This window comes from Humulus lupulus, chromosome 3, assembly GCF_963169125.1.
Source record: "Humulus lupulus chromosome 3, drHumLupu1.1, whole genome shotgun sequence".
Taxonomy (NCBI): domain Eukaryota; kingdom Viridiplantae; phylum Streptophyta; class Magnoliopsida; order Rosales; family Cannabaceae; genus Humulus; species Humulus lupulus.
In genome coordinates this window covers 113,483,559-113,496,868 of record NC_084795.1, presented here as the reverse complement: position 1 = coordinate 113,496,868, position 13,310 = coordinate 113,483,559, and the positions used below count along the sequence as shown (strand labels likewise).

At 37.5% G+C, this 13,310-nt stretch overlaps 1 pseudogene; it reads right to left on the bottom strand.

Moving 5' to 3' along the window:
* Positions 1-87: 87 nt before the first annotated feature.
* LOC133824942 (probable LRR receptor-like serine/threonine-protein kinase At1g56130) overlaps positions 88-13,310 on the bottom strand; it is a 36,540-nt pseudogene continuing 23,317 nt past the window's right edge.

The following is a 13,310-nucleotide window of genomic DNA, read 5'->3' as shown; positions in this document are numbered from 1 at the left end:
TTGTGTTCATGTCCAGTTCAAAAGGATGTCGACTAACGAGCTGATTGGAGTTGAAATGACTTAGCCAAAAACTTGAAGCAACCTGATCTAATTTTCTATATTCGTTACCTTGCCCGGAAGTGCCAGCTGCCACCTAGACTTAGCTCGCTCTGGGTCAGTTTCCTGGTTATCCTCAGGAACTCTCCTCTGGCGCATCTGCAATGCCACATCCTCTTCCTCCTCGGTGTCTTCAGTGGCAGGCATGACTTCTTGATGAGGAGGAAGCTCGGGAAGTACGGGAGGTGGAACTCGAATCCTGATAGCCAATGTTTGGTCTTTGCGAATCAAGTTGCAGGCCAGCATGGTAGCACCATTCACTACCTGTCGGAAGTCTTTTTCCTTCGAAGGAAGATGGGACATCGTCTCGTATTGACCCCCAAGGTTCTCAGACCACTCTGTCCTCTTGAATATAGCTGCACAAAGAATGAACTCTGTTAGAAGGATTAATCTAAAAAAAATATGACAAGAGAGTTCGCGTACAATATTCATGAAGTTAGGAGACTTACGATGGTGGTTGAAGTATCGGTGATAGCAATTCTTGAACCCATTTTACATAAAGAACTAGTCTTTATAGTCATTTGGGTGGCGGGGAGGTCAATAACGGAAGTCGAGTTGGGGAAGCGAGTGAGGTAGTAAAAGTCGTCACCTCACCCCTTCTGATCATGACTGGCCTTAAGGTGGAGGAAGTGCATAATATCAGCCAGGGTGGGGACCTCCGACTCATTCCTCAAAAACAAATATTTTAACCCTACCAAAAGTCGATACGAGTTTGGGGGAAGCTGGAACGGTGCTAGTTCGACGTAGTTCAAAAAATCCATGAAGTACTGGTCTAATGGGAGGAAAGCACATGCCTTTAGGTGCTCATCACTCCAATCCCCAAACTCATCTTGAAGAGGGGTGCAGCTCCGATCTCCTTCCAACGGAGGTCGGGCGAGGAGGCAATCAATTCCCATCTCGATCCCATGGTTCAGCAGTATTTTGATTACTTTTCCCAATGACGTTATTTGGGACATGATGTGCTCGGCCTCAAAAAAGGCGTTTGGATTGTCAATAATCTCCCTCTCCACCACTGGGCTGAAGTGAGGAATTGGAGATTCAAATTCGATCTGTTTGTCCTTATTCTTGTTCTGAAATGTTTTTCTTTGGTGGGGACATGATCTAACTCGCCTGACCATAAAGTGGCCTATTAGTGGCGTCCTAGGACAATGACTAGCTATGGAGATAAAGGTACGGTGACCCAAGGGTTTGAGTGCTCTATTTTTGGGTATTCAAAATTTACATTAGCTAGGATATGTCCTAGTACCAACGCGTGTTTCCACGCATAGTCCTTTTCCACGCGCTATGAATTTGGAAAATATCCTGTTACTTAAGGATTCACATGTCAGATCCATCAGACCCACTACTTTTCTTTTGAAAGCGGTTTAACGCAAATCTGCTTAAGGAATTGTGTCCCTTAAGCTACCCAAAGCCAAACCTAAAAATCCTCTCAACTTCTACATCCAAACAGGTGTCCTAATCAAATCATCAGTGACATTTTTCTCGCAAAACCCAAAAATTTTGACCAGATTTTTAATACCTTATTTCTAAACAAGTATTGTATCATTCTTTTAGCCTAAACCGAACCCTATGTAAACTCAGACATGGCCAGAACACGAACCAACACTGAACAAAAAATGTTTTTCAAAGTAAAAATCTCATTGAAAAATAAAGAAGTGAAAGATTCAAACTAGATGAGAAAATATTTACATTTTATATGTTTGTTCGATGAGAATGTTGATGCTTCCATAGGCAGAAGCTTGAGAGCTTTCTGAGAAGCTGAAGGGCGATGAAGGTTTTTGGAAAATTTTTTAGAGAAACAGGGGATTTTTGTTTCTGAAAGGAAAGTTTTTTATTGTAAAGGTGGCAAGGTTCAAGTCTGATCTCCATATTTATACGTAAGCTTTGGGAATTATTTTGGTTCATCCGATTGGATTAGCGCGAGATCCAAAGGCCATGATTAAATGACCTGTGTGGCTGCAAAAAGTTTACAGGACAGTTGTCACAGTCCTCGAAACCTGAACAGAGGGCCACGTGTTCAACACTCGAGTAGTAGGCAGGCACGATTTTACATGAGAGAAGCTTAAAAGCCTCTGCTATGCGTGTCAGAGAGTGATGATGTCAAGCATGAGTAGGAGTTTGGGGGGCAAATGCTGTACCTAAAAATTAGCATGGGTTTAATCACACATCTCGAGGTACATTTGGCAGATGACTATATGGAAAAGGAAAGTGAGTAGAACATAGAGCTAATGAAGATGTGAGCAACTCGAGTCAGGACTTGGCAGTACGACATCCAGGTAGTTATCAAGTTGCCTCTTAGGATGACTAAGGATCAGATTCTCTTCGATCCTCAGCTTGATGAATATGCTCAGCACGTGGAAACTTAGTCATGACGCACATTGAAGGATCTCGAGAGACTCTGAGTTAGTCTATACGCTCATTAATTTCCAGGCTGTATTGCACATTTATTGTTCGAGATAACAGGAGTATACTCTGTTAGGCAATCGTATCCCTATTTAAATGGGAATAATCTTTATTAAATGTTTACCATATTTATGCACACGGTTACTGTAACGACCCAGAACTACTAATAAGGCTTAAGGGCCTTTATTAGTATGCCAGGAGGGCATAATTGGAAGTTATGTGAATTAATGGTGAAAATGCATGATTATGTGACATTCATGATCCTATAATTATATGAATATGTGGAATGCATGTTTATGAGTATTAGCTAAGCATCCGGGCCCTGTTTAGTCTGTAAGGGCATAATTGAAATTTTGGCCCATTAAGGCATAAATGTGATTATTTGTGATAACTGTTGAGACCACATTATTATGTGTATATATATTAGTAGCCTTCGGCACGAGGCGATCCTAGGGAGCAAGTAGCGGGAAAGTCACAACAGGACCCGGTACCCGACTCGGGGCGAGTCAAGGGGTATTTTGGGTAATGGATATTTATTTGGGTTATTGAGTTATGAATATAAATAATTGGAGATATATTTGAGGTTAGGAAGCCTAGGGGACGTTTACCATTTTGTCCTCGGGGACGTTTTCGATACCCTGAGCCTTAGGATTAACTTAAGAGGTTTAAGTTAGATAATAAAAAGGAAAAAGAAATGTTTGGAAGAATGCTAGAACCTACTCCCTCTTTCTCTTCCCTTCTCTCAAGGAGTTCCTCAAGCTTACCATGGAACCAAGGGAATTTGGGCTGGAAATTCAAGAATTTGAGCTGGAGTTGTGGGAGGATTTTTGTAGCAATTTGAAGGTTCAGACCAGGAGTTTAGGTGAGTATTGAATTGTGGTTTAGCTGACTTAATTCTATAGTTTTGGCTGGGTTCTAAGAGTTTTTGGGTTTTGATAATTGAAGATTGAATTGGGGCTAAGGCTTGCGAATTAACTTAGCAACTAGTTTGTGGGCTTGCTCTTCAGCAAAGGTAAGCTTTTGATAATAGTTTAGCATCTGAATTCTTGGAATTTCTGGTTGTTCTAAGAGGTTTTGAGTTTTTGGGATTCAAGGATTGAAGTGTGATTTTGATGAGTCCTTAGGCTAGTTTTCTTGTGGGTTTTGCTGCTAGAAGTATACTTGAACTGCTGTGATAACTAGAATATGTTATTGGGATGATTTTGGGTTAGTTTGGTTGAGATTGGGTGGATGAAAATTGAGTTTTTCTGGGTTCGAAGGGGTTGGACCGCGGCTCAATTCTTGGTGTGCCAGGAAGAAGGGCGGGCCGTGACATGGGATGCTTAGGGCTGCGACCCGTGTCTATTGTCTGGGGAGGCTAAGCCTCTGGTTAGAGGCGGGCTGCAACATGGAGGGCTAGGGCCGCGGCTCATAAAGGCATTTTTGGCCTTGAGGAGGTTTAAGGTGCGGGAACTTGACCTAGGGTGCTCGGGATCAATCCCACTACCGTGTTTGGTGGAATTCGATGTCCCAGATGCTAGAACTTGATCTGGAAACCCTTAGTCATTTAATATTGATGGAATCCTTTATGATGGTTTTGACTAGGTGTACGCTTGGGCTTGGGGCAGGATCGTGCTCGGGGGTCGTCTTTCTTAATCAAAGCACTTGGAGTTAAAGGAAAGAAAATTGCACCCGTTTGTGTGGATAGGATGGGACTAAGTGTTCCCTATATTTGTATGCGTTGTTAGATGATTATGATAAACCATGTGAATATGTTGGGACTAAGAGCTCCCTATAATTGTATGAATGTCATGAGATGGTATTATGCCATAGGGACATGTGATAAACAGCCTAAGAGTGCCGGAATCAATACTTGCGTACAGGGCACAGCTCAGCCACTGGTATCTGAGGATAGCTTAATAATCACTGAGCTTGGTTTAAGCGGGCCGGAGTCAGCGGGGTGAACACTGGGTTTGGCCTAAAAGAGCCAAAGAAGTGGATTATTACAGAGGGTGCGGCCTAAGGGCGTCGACCCTAGTTATTCAACGACATGTGTACTGTTGTTAGTTTAATGTATATGATATGCTAAATATTTGGATGCTGGGTCATGACATGTGTTCTTGATTAAGTTAATGCTATGGCTTACTGGATAGTTGATTAATGTCTTGTGAATCATTTGGTTATGTTTTGTGATCTATTTGATTATCGATCTTGATTAGGCTGCGATGTTATAGTTTTCTTGCTGGGCCTTGGCTCACGGGTGCTACGTGGTGCAGGTAAAGGCAAGGGTAAGATGAGTTGACCATGGGTTGGAGAGCTCTGGAGGTGATGTGTACATTGTCAGCTGCTCGATCATCATGGTCGAGGGTTTGTACAGGGACAGAAACCTAAAACGTGTATTTTTCCATTAGAGTGGCTTGATTATTTTTTAAGATGTGAAAATTATGTAATTATGTTGTTTAAACCCTGATTTGGGATCCCATGAACCAAACATTTATCTTAATGAAAATTATTCGTTTATAACTAAAATCTTTCAAACCTAATCTGTTTGTGTCATTAGATTCACATTTTTATTTAAATGACTTGATTAGCAAGTCTCGCACTATTTCAAACATACAGTGTAACGGTCTTGGTTATCTAGGGCATTACAGTTACCCAAACCTGTCCAGGAAATTCCACTATAAATATCACGAATAATGGACAGGATAAGGACTACTTTTTGTAATACTGAAACTCTGCATAAATTTTGAGAGAATAATAATATTGTCTCGTGGAATAGGTGGATTTTAACCATTTAACCACGTATAATCGTGTGTATGAGAAATTGTTCATATAAGTTCATTAAGGTTAAAAAAGAAGCACTAATATCCTTATTAGATTTCTAAATATACTGTTGGCGAAAAACTACGTCAACAATTTCCATTCCATAGTTCCAGTATGAGAGAGGAAGTGAAGATCAGAATAACATAGACCAGACCATGTCCAACAAGGTCTTGTTTCTTCTTTCAGAAACACCATTTTGTTGTGGCATTCCTAGTGTTGTGAGTTGGGATAGAATACCATGCTTCAGCAATAAATCTTTGAATTCTAAATCTGAATATTCTCCACCTTGATCAGATTGAAGTGTATTAAGAGTCTTACCTAACTACTTCTCAACCTCAACTTTGAATTCTTGAAACTTACCAAAGGTTTCAAATTTCATAAGCATTAAATAAGTATGACCATATCTTGAGTAATCGTCAATAAAAGTGACAAAGTACTCATACCCACCTCTTGCTTGTACATTTATTGGACCATAGACATCGCTGTGTGCAAGCTCTAATGGTTCTTTGGCTCTATTTCCTTTCCCTGGGAAAGGACGTTTGGTCATTTTTCCATCTAGACCAGATTCACAAACCAGAAGAGTTCCAGCTCTTAGTTCTCTCAAATGTCCATCGATTGTTAATTGGTTTATTCTATCTAGACATATATGACCAAGTCTAAGATGCCAAAGATATGTGTCATTCTTGTTTGATAGTTTTTGTCTTATGTTACCTTGTTGTTTTGCTACTTTAAATAATTCTGAATTATTGAACGTTCGTTCAATTGGTTTGAGCATCTACAGTCCGTTATTATGTTTTTCTTGATATATTTTGAAACCATTCTTCGAAATAATAATCGCATTATTACTAAAAGAAATATCAAAAAATTGTTCATGAAACATAGATAACTCCAGGAATAAAATAAACCTTGTTCAAAACTAAAAAATTGTTCCCAAAAATTAAATGGACTGTTCCCTTTGCTCTTGCTGAAACGAGCGCTCCACTTACAACTCTCATGGTCACCTCGCCATCTGCCATGTCCCTTGATGACTCAAGTATCTACATAGAAGAACAAATATGGTTAGTGACTCCTGAATCTTAAACCCAGGATGACATATCGTCTTCCATTACACAAGCTTCAAGCACAGACAAATCATATTTACCTTTCTTTTTTTGCTAGGAGAGATACTTCTTATGGTTTCTCTTCCAGTGACATTCAACTCCACAGTGAAAACATTTTCCTTTTGGTTCTTTCTTCTTAGTGTTGTTGTCATTCTTGTTCTCCTTGGCTTTTGGTGCCTACTTGCTTTCCTTGGACTTCTTTCCCTTTCCTTTTTCCTTAACATTTTTCTTCTTTATCTTCTTGGATTTCTCCTCAGAGTTTGAAGGTTTCTCCATTACAACATTTGCCTTAGTCTCTTTGGTAATGGATTAAGAGACTTTAATGTCTACAGTTCATTCAATAGCTGGGTCATGTTGAATTTCAAATTATTCATAACATAGTTTCTTGTGAATGCAAAAAAGGCAGGAGTGAGAGGTTCTAATATGATGATTACTTGTGTATGCTCATCAATGATGGCCCCATGTATTTCTGCTTCCTGCATCACGTTAATCATGTGCAAGACATGTTCACATACATAAACACCTTTCTTCATCTTAGTAGTCATGTAGGTTCTAGTAGCCTCATGTGTACTTTGATCAGATTGCAGCCCAAACATGGCTTGCAGAGAATCCATTATCTCAAACACAGTTTCCATGGGTTCATGCTTTGTTTTCAGAACATCATTCATGCTCACAAGCATGGAACACTTTTCCTTATTATTGGATTGAATCCAGGCATCATACTTGTCTCGAAAATTCTTCGGGGTAGTGGTTGTGAGCTCTTTAGGACATTCCTTAGTGAGGACAAATTTGTGGTTCTCACAGATTAACATAAGATTTATATTTGATTTCCATCTCATAAAATTATCACCATTAAGTTTTTCAAGTGATAGTAAAGTAGTTATTGGATTTGCACCATTCGACATTACTAAAATAAATAAAATACAATAATATTATCATTTGAAAAAATATCAATGTTTTGGAAAGTAAACATGATGGATGAATGCAACAATTAAAACACATAAATTAACATTTAATTTTTATGTTAAATTCAGTTAGGTTATAAGACAATCTTATCTTTATAATTTGAAACTTAAAATAACTCTTTATTTTCACTTTTAAATATAAAGTACTGTTGGTTTTTTAAAGATGTAGTTATCCATTGCAAAAGCATAATTGCATCTTAGTAAGTGTAACCCATTATTTTTGTGCGTTAAGTTAGAGAGTGTCGCCTTAGGGTCGCTAAAGCCAAGGCTGGTGCATGCGACTAGGCTTGGGTCCTTCTCATCTCTTGTGTACAGAATTATAACAGACATGTTTCACAAATAAAATTTACAAAAAAATCATATTCCCTTTATGGCTTACACAAGATCTAGAAAAAAAAATTCTTAACCCAATAGCACCATATAATTAACAATTCATCATTCAACACAAAAAACATATCCATCCATTCTATATACATATAACAAATGCATGAAACCCACACAGTATTTAATATATATATAGACTGCTCTGTTACCAATCGTTGGTATTAAATGATCAAATCAAAGGTACATATTTTAATAAAATATTAATACTAGCCAAGAAAATATACATATATATAAATTAAATCACATACAAAATAAATTATGGATTACCTCTTGTAGCCTATCAAGTTTCCTTGAATCTTTTTGTATAATATCAACGATCTTCCATTCCAACAATCTGAAAGTAAACACCCTGATCTTCTAGACCAATCCTCAAACACACAAGGACATGTGTGGGCACGTATAATTCAAAAAATTGATTTATGTGACTCTCTAGATGTACTCAACATATGAGATCTAGAGAGGTTTCACAAAGAGAAGGTTTAGAATAGATTTCAGGTTTTGGGAAATTATCGCTTTAGAGAGAGAGAGAAAGTCTATATTTTTATTCTCAAAAGTAATAATAAAGTTTATTCTACAAGTCACATACTATTAGAATTATATAAAGATATTTAATAAAATTAAATAATCTTTATTTTATTAAAAATATAATTCAAATAAAGACTGATAAGATATTTAGATTTAATTATTTATTTAAATCATATTTAAAAAGAATAATTAAATAACAGATTAAAAAAATTTATTTGAAATTCAAAATTAATACCTCAGAGATAGAATTCCACGAGGCACCACACACTATGCTTCACAGTGTGTGTCGCCCAACCTAATCAGGGTTTTCCTGATTTTCTCATTTGTTTGTTTAATCAATCTTTAAGACAATATATTTATCCCAACATAAATATGAGTTAATTCAAAATTAACTCTATCTTAAAATATCAATTTTAAATTAAATAACTAAATATCATATTGTAAATAAGCTATTTACTATTCTCTCTCTTCATATTAATCAAAACAAGATTAATAATAATTTTAACCTATAGTTTTTCAAAACAAAAACTATATAGTTAAATAGTTAATTAATTCATAATTAATCAATTACCCATAATTATCACATAATTATTTCCTTGCCCTGGAAAGTTAATTTCATTGCAATTTATTCCTTTCTCTTTACAAATCTTTCTTTTAATATCCTTATCCTTGACAGTGTAGGACATAGGTGATTTGTGGACCCTGGACCTATAATACGAAGCTCCAATGAACTAGATTATTAATTAAACTCTTTAATCTAATAATCTTATTTATTAATTCCATGATTACTCCACTATAAATATTGAATTACACTCTAAGTATTTATAGAATTATATTTACAGAGTTTTCTCTTGTATTCCATTGATATAATCAATATATGTAGTTTTGTCCTTCATTATTGGTTCGTTAATTAGAGTTGGTCAAAATTACTGTTTTACCCTTCTAATTACCTTATGATCCTTAAGTACCATTAATTCACTAGTGAATAATTAATCTATAGTCTAATTATAGAGTTGAGCACAATAACTATTCAATTGAAGAATTAACCCTCAAGGGATCCAATCTTCGATCTGTTAGGAAAGCATGGATTTATTATTGTAATTCATGTTTCGAGCCATTCATGATATTGAATCTCCAAAAAAAAAGTAAATAGCCTCATTATTCTAAGAGACCTTAACGAGCAAATCGAAAGATCCAATAAACAAAAACAGGAGTTCATGAATACTCAGGATTTAGACTGATCTACAAATGATCTTCTATTATGATAAGAATTAAATCTTTACGTCAAACGACTAGTTTATAAAGATAATTAATTCTCATCATTCTTGTCATTATAATCTCTATTATATACAACATCTTTACTAAGATGTATATCCACATCAGTAATCTGAATCTAGATTAATCGCATCTTATATACTTAGCAGACCGTACTAGTAATCATTCATTAAAGATTCCATACTTTAATGTATTACTGACTATTTTATTCATTATATATGATCTTAATTCTCTCGTACTAATACAATATCATATTCTCATAAATGAATATGAAATTTTCTTGATATTATTATAGAATTAATTCAAACAATAATTATAACATTCAAATATAATAAAATTGTACTTTTATTTAAAACCAATGAAATGTCTATACATGCTTTTAGGACGTCAATCCTAACAAAAGCCACAACGAGCACGATCATTTCCCTCACAAGACTTGCGATACTCCCAGTCACAACATATTAACGGATAACCATCAAGAACTAAACCAATTAAAACCTTCAAGATTTGTTTGTAGCCTTCTCGACCACAAATTCTACTAAAATGGGTAGTAGAATCCTTCCTGAACCCTTAGGTTTGAGTCCCCGCAACTCAAAACCTTTTTTGGCCGATTTCCCCAACTAGCGTTGTGGTGCACCCATGAAGGGCCACGGCACGCGTCAAGTCAGAAAGTCCCCCAAGCTACCTATCTTAACACGAGTTGCGGCACCATGGAGGTTTAGAGGAACCCCTCAGCGCCTCTGAGTTCATGCGAGTCGCGGCTCTCCAAGAATAGCTCAATCGTGCAACCTCACGAACCCATAAATTTCAGCGATTCCAAATATTTTATCCAAACCAAAACCTCTAAAATTAGTCCCCAAACCTCAACCAAACCAATAATTGAGTTCTAAACTCATAACAACACATCATAGGTGGCATATTAACATGAAAAACTAAACCAAAACCTCACCACAACTCAAAATCCAAACCTTGAGTATAAAACTCAAGAACACTACAACCAAGCCAAAATTTTCCCAAAAACAGAGTAGAACCCTTGCCTCAAATAAGAAATTACGACTCGAAGCAACACCTTAATCCAATTATAGGTCCAAGCTCCTTCAATCCCCAAGCCAATATTTCAATATTCTAAACTTCACCAAGTGCCCAAGGGAGAAAGTGAGTAACAAGGGAGAGAGACAAAGTTGAGTGTTTTTGTTTTTTTTTTTTGGTTTTATCAAGGCTTCTAAGTGACTAAGGTGATCCAAGGCTAGGGAAAAATGGTCATTTGCCTCCATTTGCCACTAATCCTTAATTAACACCAATATTGCCCAATTTTGTCCAATATCCCAAAATGATAACCAAATAATTCTCATTTCCCAATAAATCCTGTTAATGTACTAAATTACCAAAATACCCCTAGGCTCACCCCTAGCTGAGTATTAGACCCTGTTGTGACTAAACCGCTAACTTGCTCACTAGGATCGTCTCATGTCAAGTGACCCAAAAATATCCACATAATAATGTGGTCCAAATCACAAACACATACATTTAAAAATATACCCTAAACGGGTCGTATTTACGAAAATACCCTTCTACTAAGAAACGGGCCCGCATGCATTCTTAATACAGCTAAACATGCAAGCATAGTCATATCATAATATAACTCATAAAATTCCCACATATAATCACAATTAAATCATATTAACACATAAACATCAAATTATTCCATCTTGGCATAGTTTTCAAGGCACACCTTATTAGCGAATTTGGGACGTTACAATAACCCACCTAACAAACACAATAAGATGGGAGCAGGTAACCAGCTTCAAAATAACCTATAGACAATGGATCCAACCCTCGAATGCCTGGCCCTAATGGAGGAGCAAATGAAGAGGCTCCTATCTTGGAAAAATATAAATGATGGTGATTCTGATGAGGAGCTCGAGCCTTATGCCCCACATTACGCAGTAGCTCCGCATCCTGTTGGCTTAAGGGTACCAACTATGCTAACATATAGCAGAACCACCGATCCATCCAACCACGTTGGGACCTTCAACACTCTGATGATGGCCCACAATGTGAACGTCGACCTATGGTGTGTTTTATTCCTAGCTAGGTTGACCGTACCAGCCAATCTGTGGTTCAAAAAATATAAGAAACACTCAATCACCTTTTGGAAAAAGCTGTCCTCTATGTTCAAGAGACAATTATGAGTTGCAAAAGAAGTTCGAGTAGTGGCCGAATCACTGGCCAACATTAAGCAACAGCCCAGTGAATCCCTGAAGGCCTACCTCAATGGATTTACTAATGCAGTGACCCGAGCAAGAGACACTAATGATAGTGCCAAGATCATGGCCATGAGAACAAGAATCACTATAGAGGGAGATCTATGGAAGGAGCTCCAAAGGAAAGGAGTGAAAAGTGTAGATGAATTCTTGGCTCCAACTCAATAATGGATAAATCTAGAGGGGGCAAAATCTTCTGTTGCAGGAACCAAGCAAATCCTTGTTCAGCCTGCTGGAGTGGTGGCGGATGTTGCAGCTACAACTCAGCCCGCTACCCAGAATAACTAGGTAGGGGTAATAAACCAAAAGGGAATGGTGAGGGCAGCAAGAGTTGGCCTAAGAAGAATAAGCCTGGGTAGAAACATACCTCCATCTACATTGCATATATCGATCTAAAAGTTATGTGAGAGCGTATCTATTTAGCTAATTCAACTCGCCTTCCATGGTAAAGACCAAAACCTTCGAGGCATCAAAGGGCAAAGAGAGGCCCGACTAAATTTTTCCGATACCACAATGATATCGGCCACAACACAAATGATTGTCATCAGTTAAAGGATCAGATCGAGACTCTCATTCTAGCTGGACCGTTAGCCCAATACGCTCAGAAAAGGGTAGATCGTAACCAACATGCGGGGTGGAACCCTTAACCAGGTCCAGGTAACCAAGTCAATCCAGCATAAGCTCAACTAGCTCATGGAAATCAAATAATCCCTCCCCTTGTTGATGGGAGGGACATAGTCACCATTTCATGCAGACCTCATCCAGCAGAATAAGCAATGGAGCCCAGAATAGATATATCCATGAGATGAAAACACATGATAGCACTAAGTTTGTTTCGGAGCAAAGGTTTTCTAAACAACAGTGACTGGATAAATAACCTATCATTTTTACAGAAGAAGACATTAGCCATGTCCAATGCCCTCATAATGATTTGTTGGTGATAATTATTCTACTAACTAACTAGAGGGTGCATAGAGTACTGATTGACAATGGGAGCTCCGTGAATGTGCTAGTCAGGTCAACCCTTAAAATGATGGGGCTATATGTAGCCGATCTTAAGCGACCTCTACGACCCTCTACAAATTTTCAGAAGAAATAATGGCAGCAATAGGAATAATTAAGCTCGTAACATTGGGCGATGAGGCATGAGCTGTCACCAAGATACTCATGTTTGTGGTAATTTACTGCCTGGCTAACTACAATGCAATTTTGGGGAGACTAGCATTGATGGCGTTTGAAATTATAAATTCATTTCGCCATATGGCCATAAAATTTCCATCATCCTCGAGAATATGTACCGTGAGAGGAGATCAGCTTACTGCCAAGGAATGCTATATCATTTCCATAAAAAGAAAATCAAAACCCAGATAGCAAGCCATGGTAATAATCGAAGAAAATGAGGAACCTCAGGCAATGGTAGTTTTCGGAAAGGCGGAAGAACCTCAAGAAGCTGGAAATGAGGTCGCCCAACCCAGGAAAATTGATCAAAGATTAGG